General features: G+C 35.9%; 1 protein-coding gene across 3 annotated transcripts in view; it reads left to right on the top strand.

Moving 5' to 3' along the window:
* Positions 1 to 2,073: 2,073 nt before the first annotated feature.
* Positions 2,074 to 13,210, top strand: part of grb10b (growth factor receptor-bound protein 10b) — a 125,686-nt gene continuing 114,549 nt past the window's right edge. The window contains exon 1 of one of the 3 annotated variants that reach the window (XM_084088008.1): positions 2,074 to 2,213. The gene's annotated coding sequence lies outside the window, so the exon portion shown is untranslated. Of the gene's footprint in view, positions 2,214 to 6,632; positions 6,800 to 13,210 lie in introns of those variants that run through there. The other 2 variants (XM_084088010.1, XM_084088009.1) reach the window with 2 other exon arrangements.

Raw genomic sequence — 13,210 nt, 5'->3', positions numbered from 1 at the left:
TCTGTATGACTGAATGGGCAAAATAAAATGGGGTGCAATTTTCCTTGATTAATCATGCATTTCATTGTTTTTTGTTTTTTTTTGTTTTTTTGTTTTTTTGTTCTTAACAATACTACAGTGCTTTGTCTAAATAAAATGCTTGACATTTCATTTAGATTTGTGTATTAGAAGGGTCATTCTATGAAAATGTCCATTTTTCTGTCCCTAGCCTTTACAGAAATATTACACTTAAAAAACACTTTCGGGTTACAATTTCTTTACATTTTAAAATAAAACAATATGTTATTTGAACAATTACACCCTCTTGAGCCATCAATGTGGCAATATTTGATTTTTATTAATTATATAGAATTTCAAGCACCACAGAAGTGCTCTTCCCCACAGTCATGTACAGAGGGAAAATGCTTTATTTTGAGGTCAATAACAGATTTTTACACCATTTAAAATACAATAATGTATACATAACTATCAAATATATTATGTAAATGATATATATATAAAAAATGCAGAATAAATATTATAAAATTTATAATGAAAGTAGTGGTCCCCTGGAGTTGTGTCACTGGTGTTACCGTTAAACAAAAATATCTTATTTTGAAATAAAAATCACACTGATGAGACATCACTTGACTTCCTTCTTCCAATTCCTGTATATCTATGAAGAAAAGCCCACGGTAGATCCACTGTCTCTTTTCAGTTAGCAGAAATCTTCTCATTTATCTCATGATTTCATATGAAGCTTTTAGTTGAAGTCACTGGTATGACCTACTTTACTGTTAGGTAATTGTAAAAAAACTAGAATACAAATGGATTAAACTACTTAATTTAGTTAGTATACCATGATTGACAACATGTGGTTTGTTACCTTGCAGCAGCCATTTTGTAAAATTAATTTTTCATGAAAATTGTCACTGGTGTTACTGTCACTGGTGTCACCTTTCTTATGGGTAACACCAGTGACTTCCATTTATAGATAAACTTTATTGTGTCACTGGTGTTACTGTCTTTTCTGTCACATTAAATGCAATGTCACATGTGACATAGTAATAATGTTACATCCATTTTATTCTGCTACACTCAAAAGTTAAGATTTAAAGGATTGCATCATTACTTGATTTTAACTTGATTTTAACTGGTTTTCAAATATTTTCATTGTTATAGCAAATAGATGGTAGGGCAGATGAACTAACCTCATTCAAGCACACTTTTAACAAACCTGATTAAAATAAATAAAACATAATCTCCTTATTTGTTGCGTTATTATTATTTTTCGCTAACTCTGTCTACATGTGCTGAAAAAAAAATTGAAATAATATTTCATAAAAACCTTTAATATTGCCAAAGAAGTAAGGTAACACCAGTGACAAAAAAATGGTACATGCGGTCTTTAAATAAATGTACAAAAAATATAAAAAATCATTAAGCTGTAATTTATGCGTATTCATAAAGTCAAAGGGTAGTCTAATAATGTGGTGTAAGTTTAAATGTTAGAAAAAGAAATCAATTTTAAGACATCTTGCCATACCAAAAGTGGACGTTTCTGTAGAATGACCCAGAAACTGGTGTTAAATATATTTAAAATATTTAAGAGTTTAACATTTTATCCAAAATATTAAGACATTATGTGGACATAATTTACTGGGTTTTAGGAAAGAATATTTAATGGCTTTAATTGTAGTATAGGCTAACTATATTTTAGCAGAAACTGTTCTGGTAGTTCTACTATTCTATTATGGTCATATTTGTCATCTTACAGTCGGAAAAATAGTCAAATAAAACCTTCTGATGGCAAAGTTGCTCAATGCCCTTTTGTACACGACCTAAATATCAGAAACAATATCTGGTAGGCTAAGATTAAACCCATGAGCACGTTGGGGCTATCTTAATTGCCAAGAACATTATACCGTTAATGTTTAACGAGTAGAGAGCAAAAAAAAATCGATGTGAAACGTGTTTTGTGTGTGTGTGTATACACACAGCCATGTTGTCAGTAATGCTTTAACCGTGTGTACTCAGAGCTGTGTCGCGCTAAGCTTATTCAACGCACACATTGGTTCGCGCGGGGGTCTGGCCAGAACGCGAAACGCTAGTGGCTGATGACGGGGTGGTGTTGGCCTGGATTGGGCGGAGACTTTAGATACTGACAGCGTCCAGCGCAGCCACACATACACATTTACAGTGAATAAGGCACGGTTCGTCTCCGCTATAGAAAGGTAAGCGATGAATTTTAGTTCTCACTCCTATATCTTTTTTAGAAACGAGCGTTCACACCAAAGTTTGATCTGTGAGTGTGCACTGAGGGGGAAACGGGTGTAGGTTGCCCTAAAGAAGAACTTGTGAGTAAATAAGACCAGTGGGAGAGAGAGGGTTGAGAGGTGTGGCTATTCGGTCCTAGAATTCTAGAGAGTATAGAAAACTTCAGTGTTGCAGCAGCAGAGTCAAGTTTTGTATATCAATAGTAGCCTACACAACTTGTAATTTACGGTGTACATTTTTTTGTGTGTCAGATCACCTAAATGGACTCCACGTGGCAATTACATGGTATTAAGTTAAACCTTGGAATTGATTGATAGCTCCTACAAAACCCCTTTTAATTGTCAGATCGGGTAAAAAAATAATAAAATAAAATAAAGGTAAACCTGCCTGTTACCACTTTATCACAGAGTAGAAATGTAACATGTAAAAGATACAATAGCCATAATGCCGAAAGTAAGCAGAACACCCTCGTAACTAGATTACATATGCGAACTTGCAAGTGATGAAACTGCGCTTCCATAGAAAACAAAAAACGTTCGTAATCTTAACGGGAGGGATGTAAATATTTCACATTTATTATTCATGGATATAATGTATATTTTGCATATTTCTATGGTAAAATAAAAATTGTATTAAAATGTATAAAATCCGTTGCAGCTTCCTGTATGAAAAACACCTCATATATGTTTTTATAATTACATTTTACAACAATGACAAAGATATTTTTAACAGCTCATATATGCAAATATGTCAAATACAGCTAGGAAATGTAAAATATGCAATCACTAAAATACCATTCTGTAATACTTCATTGTTATTTTTATTATTAGGCCTATTATTATTATCGTTGTTGTTGTTGTTGTTAGGGGCCAAGCACCGATGGTGCGCAGGCACCTATTGTATCTGTTAGTGTTCTTCTTCTTCCGCTCTTTGAAGTCAATGGCAGCCCATAGAACTGTATGGTAAAAAGTTGTGAAATTTGGCACACAGATAGATGGCAGGCAGCATTAACCATATATCAATTTTGGAGTCTCTAACTCAATCCCTCTAATTCCATCAACTGTCCAAATTTCACTTACATTTATGCTAATAACTTTTGAATAGTAGGGGCAAGAAACAATAAGTGATTTTTTCCATAACATCATGAACATTTTTCTGGAATTTTGAATTTTCAGAAAAAGCTACATTTTCAAACACGTTCTAGACGGTTCGTCCAATTTTCACCAAAATTGGCTCAGATCTTCTTCAGACCATGGCAACATAAAATATGGAAATCAAGTTGATTCGTCAAGCCGTTCTTGAATAACTCACCATAACGAAGAGCACACCAAAATGGATGTTAGGCTATATCTCTGCAGGCCTGAGGGTGCCTGCACAGTTTTGGAACAGTGCCACTTAGAAAAATTGCTATTTTTGCTTATTACTTCCGAACGGTTTGACCAAAAATCACAAAAGCTCTTTAGATTTGGTATAGCATGCCGAGTCAAACGATACCCGTTTTAGATGGCGGCAATTTTGAATTTTGTTGTAAAATACTATATTTTACGAAGGCATTGGTGTATTGTTAAGAAACTTGGTAAGTGTCATTGCCACCATGCCCTGATGGTACTCCAAAAGTTTCAGGGATGTGCCATCTTGTGGTCAAGAATATAACGAAATTTCCAAAGACTTTTTTGCCAATTGTAATGAAACTGGTCTTAGATTACTTGGGTAATGCTGAGAACATACAGTGAGGAAAATAAGTATTTGAACACCCTGCTATTTTGCAAGTTCTCCCACTTGGAAATCATGGAGGGGTCTGAAATTGTCATCGTAGGTGCATGTCCACTGTGAGAGACATAATCATCTATTTATTTGTATGATACAGCTGCAAATAAGTATTTGAACACCTGTCTATCAGCTAGAATTCTGACCCTCAAAGACCTGTTAGTCTGCCTTTAAAATGTCCACCTCCAATCCATTTATTATCCTAAATTAGATGCACCTGTTTGAGGTCGTTAGCTGCATAAAGACACCTGTACTCCACTAGAGACAAAATTGTACACCTCCACAAGGCTGGAAAGGGCTACGGGGAAATTGCCAAGCAGCTTGGTGAAAAAAGGTCCACTGTTGGAGCAATCATTAGAAAATGGAAGAAGCTAAACATGACTGTCAATCTCCCTCGGACTGGGGCTCCATGCAAGATCTCACCTCGTGGGGTCTCAATGATCCTAAGAAAGGTGAGAAATCAGCCCAGAACTACACGGGAGGAGCTGGTCAATGACCTGAAAAGAGCTGGGACCACCATTTCCAAGGTTACTGTTGGTAATACACTAAGACGTCATGGTTTGAAATCATGCATGGCACGGAAGGTTCCCCTGCTTAAACCAGCACATGTCAAGGCCCGTCTTAAGTTTGCCAATGACCATTTGGATGATCCAGAGGAGTCATGGGAGAAAGTCATGTGGTCAGATGAGACCAAAATAGAACTTTTTGGTCATAATTCCACTAAACGTGTTTGGAGGAAGAAGAATGATGAGTACCATCCCAAGAACACCATCCCTACTGTGAAGCATGGGGGTGGTAGCATCATGCTTTGGGGGTGTTTTTCTGCACATGGGACAGGGCAACTGCACTGTATTAAGGAGAGGATGACCGGGGCCATGTATTGCGAGATTTTGGGGAACAACCTCTTTCCCTCAGTTAGAGCATTGAAGATGGGTCGAGGCTGGGTCTTCCAACATGACAATGACCTGAAGCACATAGCCAGGATAACCAAGGAGTGGCTCTGTAAGAAGCATATCAAGGTTCTGGCGTGGCCTAGCCAGTCTCCAGACCTAAACCCAATAGAGAATCTTTGGAGGGAGCTCAAACTCCGTGTTTCTCAGCGACAGCCCAGAAACCTGACTGATCTAGAGAAGATCTGTGTGGAGGAGTGGGCCAAAATCCCTCCTGCAGTGTGTGCAAACCTGGTGAAAAACTACAGGAAACGTTTGACCTCTGTAATTGCAAACAAAGGCTACTGTACCAAATATTAACATTGATTTTCTCAGGTGTTCAAATACTTATTTGCAGCTGTATCATACAAATAAATAGTTAAAAAATCATACATTGTGATTTCTGGATTTTTTTTTTTTTGATTATGTCTCTCACAGTGGACATGCACCTACGATGACAATTTCAGACCCCTCCATGATTTCTAAGTGGGAGAACTTGCAAAATAGCAGGGTGTTCAAATACTTATTTTCCTCACTGTAGATACCAATTTTGCCGAACTTCCTGTCCGACATTTTGATTTTCTTTAAAAACCTACTTTTTTGAACTCCTCCTAGACTATTTCTCAGATTTTCATGAAAATTTAATCAGATCATCCTCACACCTTGCTGACGGAACACGGAATTCAAGTCAATTCATCAAACCATTCTCATTTAACGTGAGAAATTCTACAAACACACCAATATGGACGTGAGGCTATATCTCCACACCGCTTTAGTGTATTCTGAGCAAACTTGATGTGTGTTATGACTATCATGACCTAAGTGTACCTGTACAATATGGCACAGTGCCAACTAGTAGTCACAATTTTTTTTTTTTGTTGCTTATAACTATTGAACAGTTTGGTCAAAAATCTCACATAATGTGTCAATAAAATATATAATAAAATGTGTCACCCAACACTGAGTACACCAGACCAATTTGGTGTTAGTGCCACCTATTAGTCAGAAGTAATAATCAATTATGTCACGTAAGTGTAACAAAAGATACAGTAGTATGTTTTACATGCTTCCTTTTGTGGCGCTTTGGCACAGATATCATCTTTTAGAAGGCCAAACTGGAAATAAAGAGATGGTTCATGAAATGAAAAAAAAAATATATATATATATATATACTTTTTTTCTTCTGTGGATCATAAAAGAAGATATTTTAAGAAATGTAGTGGAAGTCAATGGTCACCAAAATTGTTTAGTTACCAACATTCTTCAAAATATCTTCCTTGTGTTCTGCAGAAGAAAGAAAGTCATACAGGTTTGGAATGACATGAGGGTAATTAAATGATGACAGCCTGTTTTTTGGGTGAACTATGCACTTAAACAGTTCTGATCATGTGACTATCTACATCAGTTAAAATGTTCAGTTAAATCAGGACTGTCTGCACATTCATTTATAGTGGACAACTGTGTAAAATACTTCAACAATTTAAACTTAGATAACAATGTTGCCGGTGAGATTAAATGGGTTAAAAAACATGTTTTGTAGTCCTGATGAGGTCCTGTTCTAGGTCCTATTTCATTCTCAGGAGGTTCCTCCACTGATGGGCTGAGACTAAAGACACGGTTCAGTTTGAGGATGAAGCTTTTAGGGGTGGGGCTATTGGAAGAGGAGGAATTGTTTGCTGTGTATTGGAGAAAGTCAGCTGAGAGATAGAAACATTGTGGATGCATGCATTGGGATAATAGAGATCCAGAAGCAGGAGCAGTTATGGAAAAGCAGTCTTGTAATACTACGTGTGCATTTAGCTCTCTGTGACCGGGCTGACGCAGGGCTTTACACACGACAGACACCGGTAAGTTCGGATTCATAAATGCTTTTAAATGGGTCCACAATGATTTAAACCCCTGTTTAAAGAGCATGACAAAGTTAAAAAGCTTTGAATGGTGATTCATTCACTGTGTAGTGTTGTGAGTGTCGGAGGGGGGTTGTGTGTGTAGAACAGAGTGGGGAAGGTTTGTGTTAAAGTGTTTTGCTCATTATTAATCCATTAATACAAGAGGGAAATGCAATGTAGAAACATTATATTCTGAGTTATTTCCATCCTCATGGACAGTCACATCATGTATTTATCTTGGCCAGGACACTTCTGTAAAAGAGACTGTAATCTCATCGAGGTTCTCTCCTGGTTAAATAAAAGCTAAATAAGAAAATAAAATAAAACTTTCTGACAACCTTTATGAGGGAAGTTGTTCACTAAGATTGAGCTGCTTCATTAAATGTAAAACCAAAATACCTCTAAAATATATTTTTTCAATGAATATGTTTTAAATTTTGATAATTGCTATCACACATACCTGCTTGCTGTAGTTAATTGTCATACTGCAGTTTCTTGTAAGTCCTTATGGTAAGATATTGAACATATAAATATAACAGATTTTTGTTCTTTTAATCAGCTAATTATTGATATAATATATGTGTTGTATCATTTTCTGTGTGTTGGTTAATGCAATGTGATGGTTGTCTAGATCGATGCCTTTAACTGGACTGTTTTTGCTTTTTGAATGGGGTTACATCAGACCTAGTAACAAGTGTGCAATTTTACATGCATATTACACATTAAAAGGATAGTTCACCAATTCTGTCATCAATTACTCATGCTCAGTCATCTTTGAAACACAAATGAAGATATTTTTAATGAAACCTGATAGATTTATCTCCCTGTTTAGGCTGTAATTTACATATAAACATTGATCAGCACACATACATTGAGCACATTAAAGGGATAGTTCACCCAAAAATTTAAATTAGCCCATGATTTACAAGTCATCGTAAAATCAAGTCATCCTAGGTGTAGCCAATATGACATTCCTCTTTCAGACGAATACAATCGGAGTTGTATTAAAAAAATGGATCCTGGCTCTTCCAAGCTTTAAAATGGCAGTGAATGGCTGTTTCTGTTTTGAAGTCCATAAAAGTGCATCTGTCCATCATAAAAGTGCTCCACACGGCTCCGGGGGGTTAATAAAGGCCTTCTGAAGCGAATCGATGAGTTTGTGTTAGAAAAATATTCATATTTAACACGTTACAAAGTAAAATTCTAGCTTCCGGCCAAACGGCCATATGCAGTCCACTTACGCCTGAAGCACAACTTGCGCAACTTGTGACGTCGGAAGTAGCGTAAATATCAGCAGTACGTCGCATTACTCACATATACTGCGCTTTAGACTTAAGTGGAATCCGTATGTTCGTTTGGCCTGAAGCGAGTTATTTTACTTAATAAGGTTTTAAATATGGATATTTTTCTTACACAAACGCTTCGCTTCAGAAGGTCTTTATTAACCCCCCGGAGCTGTGTGGAGTATTTTTATCATGGACAGATGCACTTTTATGGACAGAAACAGCCCTTCACTGCCCTTATAAAGCTTGGAAGAGCCAGGACATTTTTTAATATAACTCCGATTGTATTCGTCTGAAAGAAGAATGTCATATGCACCTAGGATGGGTGAGTAAATCATGGGCTAATTTTCATTTTTGGGTGAACTATCCCTTTAAATATGGTAAGTTCAACCATGCAACCTTGACATGAGAAAACATTCCTCATTGGCTCATTTGAGCTTCTTATTTCTTTATTGTATTTGATGTGCTCAATGTGTTGATCAATATTATATGAGAATAAAATAATAAATTAAAGCTGTTATTAATCATAAATTACCGAGTCGCTTCCGAAGTTTCAGATTAAATTCATAAACAGTGGTTTATAACGAACTTACAAATACTTTGTTTCTATACTTATACAGTTTTGTATATTTGTACTTTACTCGAGCATTAAAATGTCTTCTTTTAATTTTCTACATATGTAAGAGAAAATTGATACTTTTACTCCGATACATTTGTCCAGACTCTTTCGTTACATTTGCAGTTGCAAAGTGGAAAAAATAACGGAAAGCAATCTTTGCCGATTTCCATTTCGCAAATGATTCTTTTGATCAGTTCGGTTCCTTTGAATTTGTCAAACTTGTTGCGTAGAGGTGTGAATTATTCGCAAATCCTGAATCTAAATCTTGAGAAGCACAAGCACACGGACTCTCCTCTGATAATGTGAAGACACTATTCAAGTAAGTTTTAATCTATCTGTGTTTTTCAAGGTAAAAACGTTTTAGGATTAAGTAAACATTTTGAAATTGTGTACGTGTGAAATTATTGTTTGATAAGCGATAAATCATGGTAAGTTATGTGCAATAAGCTTAGATAATCTGTCTGAACTCTCCCGCCAGTGGTTGTGATGAAAAAGAACATTCGTAGACGGTCGTTTTTTTTACAAGACCAAACGTGTTGTCTGAATGAACTCAATAATCTTTACTGCAGGTTTTTTTCTCTCTAGATAGTTTGCTTAATTTTGTTGTATTGTGGTTCATAATGTATTTGTAGTAGGACCCTCTCATTTAAATCGTCCAAAAAATCAGTTTGTTACTTACCCCCATGTTGTTCCCAATTATTTTATGGAAAATTAAAGTATATATTTAGAAAAATATTTCTGATGATTTTTTTTTTTTTTTGTCAATACAATGGAAGTCACTGGGGGTTCAGTGTTGTTTTGGACCCCGTTCGCTTTCATTGTATGGAAATAATGTTTTTTCCTCCGAAAGTATCTTTAGTGTTCTGCAGAAAAAAAAACAAAAAACATACAGGTTTAGAACAACATGAAGGTTAGTAAATGATGAGAGAATTATTTGTGTGTGTTCACGATTTAGGTCTATGTATGAAAGCCAGTAAGTGCCAGCTTGGTCAAATAGCATTTGAGCGTGGGTTCTGACTTAAGTTTTCTTTTTTCCCTTTAATACCACATTCAAGTTTTGCAAGTAAATGCCTGCTGCTATGATTGGGATTGCATATTAAAATACACATGTGGAAGTGTTCTGAAAACAACTTCCGCTGTTGAAAAATGGCAACCGGTGAAATTCAGCCATACAGTACATGTTTGAGCCAGAGTCTGATCCCGAATTAGAAGAAATAACTTGTGCCTCAAAGACCAAGGCTGTTCCAGTTTGCAACAGCGTGGTAATTAATCATCTTTATTTATATTTATTCCTTATGTATTTGTGAGGTAGCTATTACATTATTAGCGTTTAACCGAAGACGTTACAAAAAGGTGTTTATCTTGATATTATAGTTAAAGAATTTGTCAACTGAAACATTTAAATGTGTATTACATATGCTTTATAAGTCTTGGTTGTGGCAAGCAAAGTTTAAGTAGCTTACTTGGAAATGACCACAGTTATGGTTGATAAAGGATAATTTACGGTGTTTTGTGTAAATTAATTATGAATAAATGTACCATCGTTGGTTCTCATCATTCACCATTTGCAGTAAAGTAAAAAACATATACCTTTTTCAATTACACTGTGTCGTGTTTTAAATAAAATGAAAAAGATTTTCTGAATAGCTTTTCATCAATACTCTGTTGGTGCATCTGTGTTGCGATCTGGAACTTTAAAAATAAAGTTCTTCCACGTTTTCCTAATGTTAGGATCACGAGGAAGGCAATGCAAATACTCTTTTCCCACAATTTGGCACTGCAAAATCTTTTGGTTTGTTGCTTGAGTAATCCTGTGTTTACATCACTCTTGTATTTACTCACCTCCTACTACATGCGCAAATCGTTGGGCTGGGCTAATGAGGCAATGATGTAGAAGTAGGCATTGATTTTCTTCTGCAGAGGCGATCTTTCGTTGCATTATGACATCATACTGAGACAAAATATGAAACGAACCGTTTTGGCAGCTTGGTTTTAATAAAAGCAGTTTTTGGACTTAAAAGGAAGTTTTGAGTTCTGAAACTTACAAGATGTTTTTTTTATTGTGCAATGACCTTCTTATATGTCAAAAGATCAAGGAATATTAGATTTCTCAATTCATGATCCCCTTGACAAATTCCAATAAATGGACAAAAAGGTCTTGACTCCTTTTACTTACTTTTACTTAACAAGATACTTGCTGCAGAGGGAATTGATCATGAACCTCATGGCCGCCACTTTCAATGGCCGGCCAACTTCATGGACGCATTCCATTCTATCTTGCGTCATTTTGCTATCATTCATAGTTTCCTATACAGTGTTAATACCCTGGACTGAGGCGGGGTTGTGACACTATAGACCCAAGCCTGGACACCACAGTTCAGCCAGTGGAAATCCCTGCTGTTCATTCATTCAACTATTATGTACATTGAGTTAGTGACTGATAAGGGATGATTATGGGTGCTGTGGTCAGAGCGATCTGTCCTAGTGCTTAATAATACCACGTTTCACTGGATCAGGCTGTCCTGTGCATCATGAACTAAAGTTTTATGCAACTCATCATTGGTGTGCTTACATCGTTCTTCCTGGCTTGTGTTGCATGTTTTTTTTTTCTTACTTCAGTACTTGATGAACTGTTTCTTGCATGTCCTGGAGGTTTAAGAGGGATTGCATTTTCCCAACCCTACTCAAATGTTTTTGTTCTTAAGACTGAAATGTTCCCATCTTTAGTATCAACATTTAGTCATCATACAGTTGTCATGGTGAGTTTGACCCAGAATTAGTATTGCTGTGATTATTATTCTGCTGCATGGAGCTTCACAGACTGTCTTTTGCAGTCATGTTGTGTTGGAATTACTGTAATTACAAGATACCAACTCAGCAATTCTACTTGTAGGAAACGTCCTTGGATTTGTTACTGTGGCAACAATCATAACACCAACATGGATCTATGTGTCACTTGGTTGTTAATGACAACAAATTATTTAACCACTATGCTAATTCACTTCTATATGTGTGCACAAATTGTTTAAGAACAAAGCAAGCACACAATTACCATTAACTATAATCAACTGATGTATCAAACAGAAGGAGCCAACTGTGGATGCCTTTGCCCTTTTGCTTCTGTTTAGATCACGTTACGACACTGACAAGGAGAGAAATAGACAAGCTTTCCAAGTTGTAATTATGAATCCATTGAAGACCTGAATGGTTCTTAGTCGGAAACACATAATTATAGTAATTTAGATGATGTGAACAATCAGTTAATGTCTACAGTAGTTAAAATTTATATTTTAAATTTACTGCTTACCCAATACTGTATTTATGTAATCAAAATGGATGTGAAGTTTTTTTATAACTTAAAAAAGAGACTTGTTAGCTAAAAAAGAGACTTGTTAGCTCGTCAACAAAAACTGTTAAATTTCGATTCAACCCACATTTATTTATCTTTTACCGCTTTTCCCAATACATATTGTTTCAAAGCAGCTTTACAGAAAGCGCATTACAATGTAGAGTAATCTGTTATCAGAGGTGACTGTGTCCAAGTAATGTATTTCAGATATACAAATCATGCAGTTAACTAACATCTTGTATTAATTTTAAGCAGAAACATAGAGCTCATTGAAGTAATTATTACAAGTTGTGAACATAATGATTACAATAGACTATATAGAAAATGTAGCATTGGTACATGTTGATTCAGAGTTTGCGTCATCTGAAGTCTTTGCAGGGCTTGGAGTCATCTCTTCACATGTGTTGGGTTATTTGAAGTTAAGAGGCTGGATCCAAACTGGAGCTGACATACTCTCTAGTTACCTCAGGATGGGCACCCCCCCGAGATAAAACAGAAAAGCGAATGGAAAATAATTAGTGTAGCTGCTGTTCATAACATTTCAAGCAAAGATAATCATGTGCATTTGATCTGATATAACTAGAGTACAAGGTTATGAGATGTATTTTGTTAATGCTTGACTAAAGAGATGTGTCTTTACTAGTCTAGTTTTAAACTGGGATAGTGTCTCTGAGTCCCGAACATCGAAGGCTATTCCAGAGTTTAGGAGCCAAATGTGAAAACGCTCTCCCTCCTTTAGTGGACTTAGATATCCTAGGTACTAGCAAAAGTCCAGAGTTTTATGACCTTAAAGAGCTTGATGAACGGTAGGGCGACATAAAATCGGTTAAATAGTTATAGGTCAGTAGCAATACTTTGTAATCGATAAGGAAATTAATAGGTAACCAGAGTTCAGAGATGATACATTGAATACATTTATCAAAAAATAAAATAAATTGTCTTGACCTGGTAAGAACTCTAGCAGCTGTATTTTGGACTAACTGTAGGATGCTGAACAACCACCTAGTAGCGCATTACAGTAATCCAGTCTAAAGGTCATGAATGCATGAACAAACTTTTCTGCATCAGAAACAGATAGAGTGTTCCATAACTTAGCGATATTTTTGAGGTGGAAGAAT

Source organism: Abramis brama (assembly GCF_963993115.1).
Source record: "Abramis brama genome assembly, chromosome: 17".
Classification (NCBI taxonomy): Eukaryota; Metazoa; Chordata; class Actinopteri; order Cypriniformes; family Leuciscidae; genus Abramis; species Abramis brama.
This window is presented reverse-complemented; position numbering and strand designations above follow the sequence as displayed.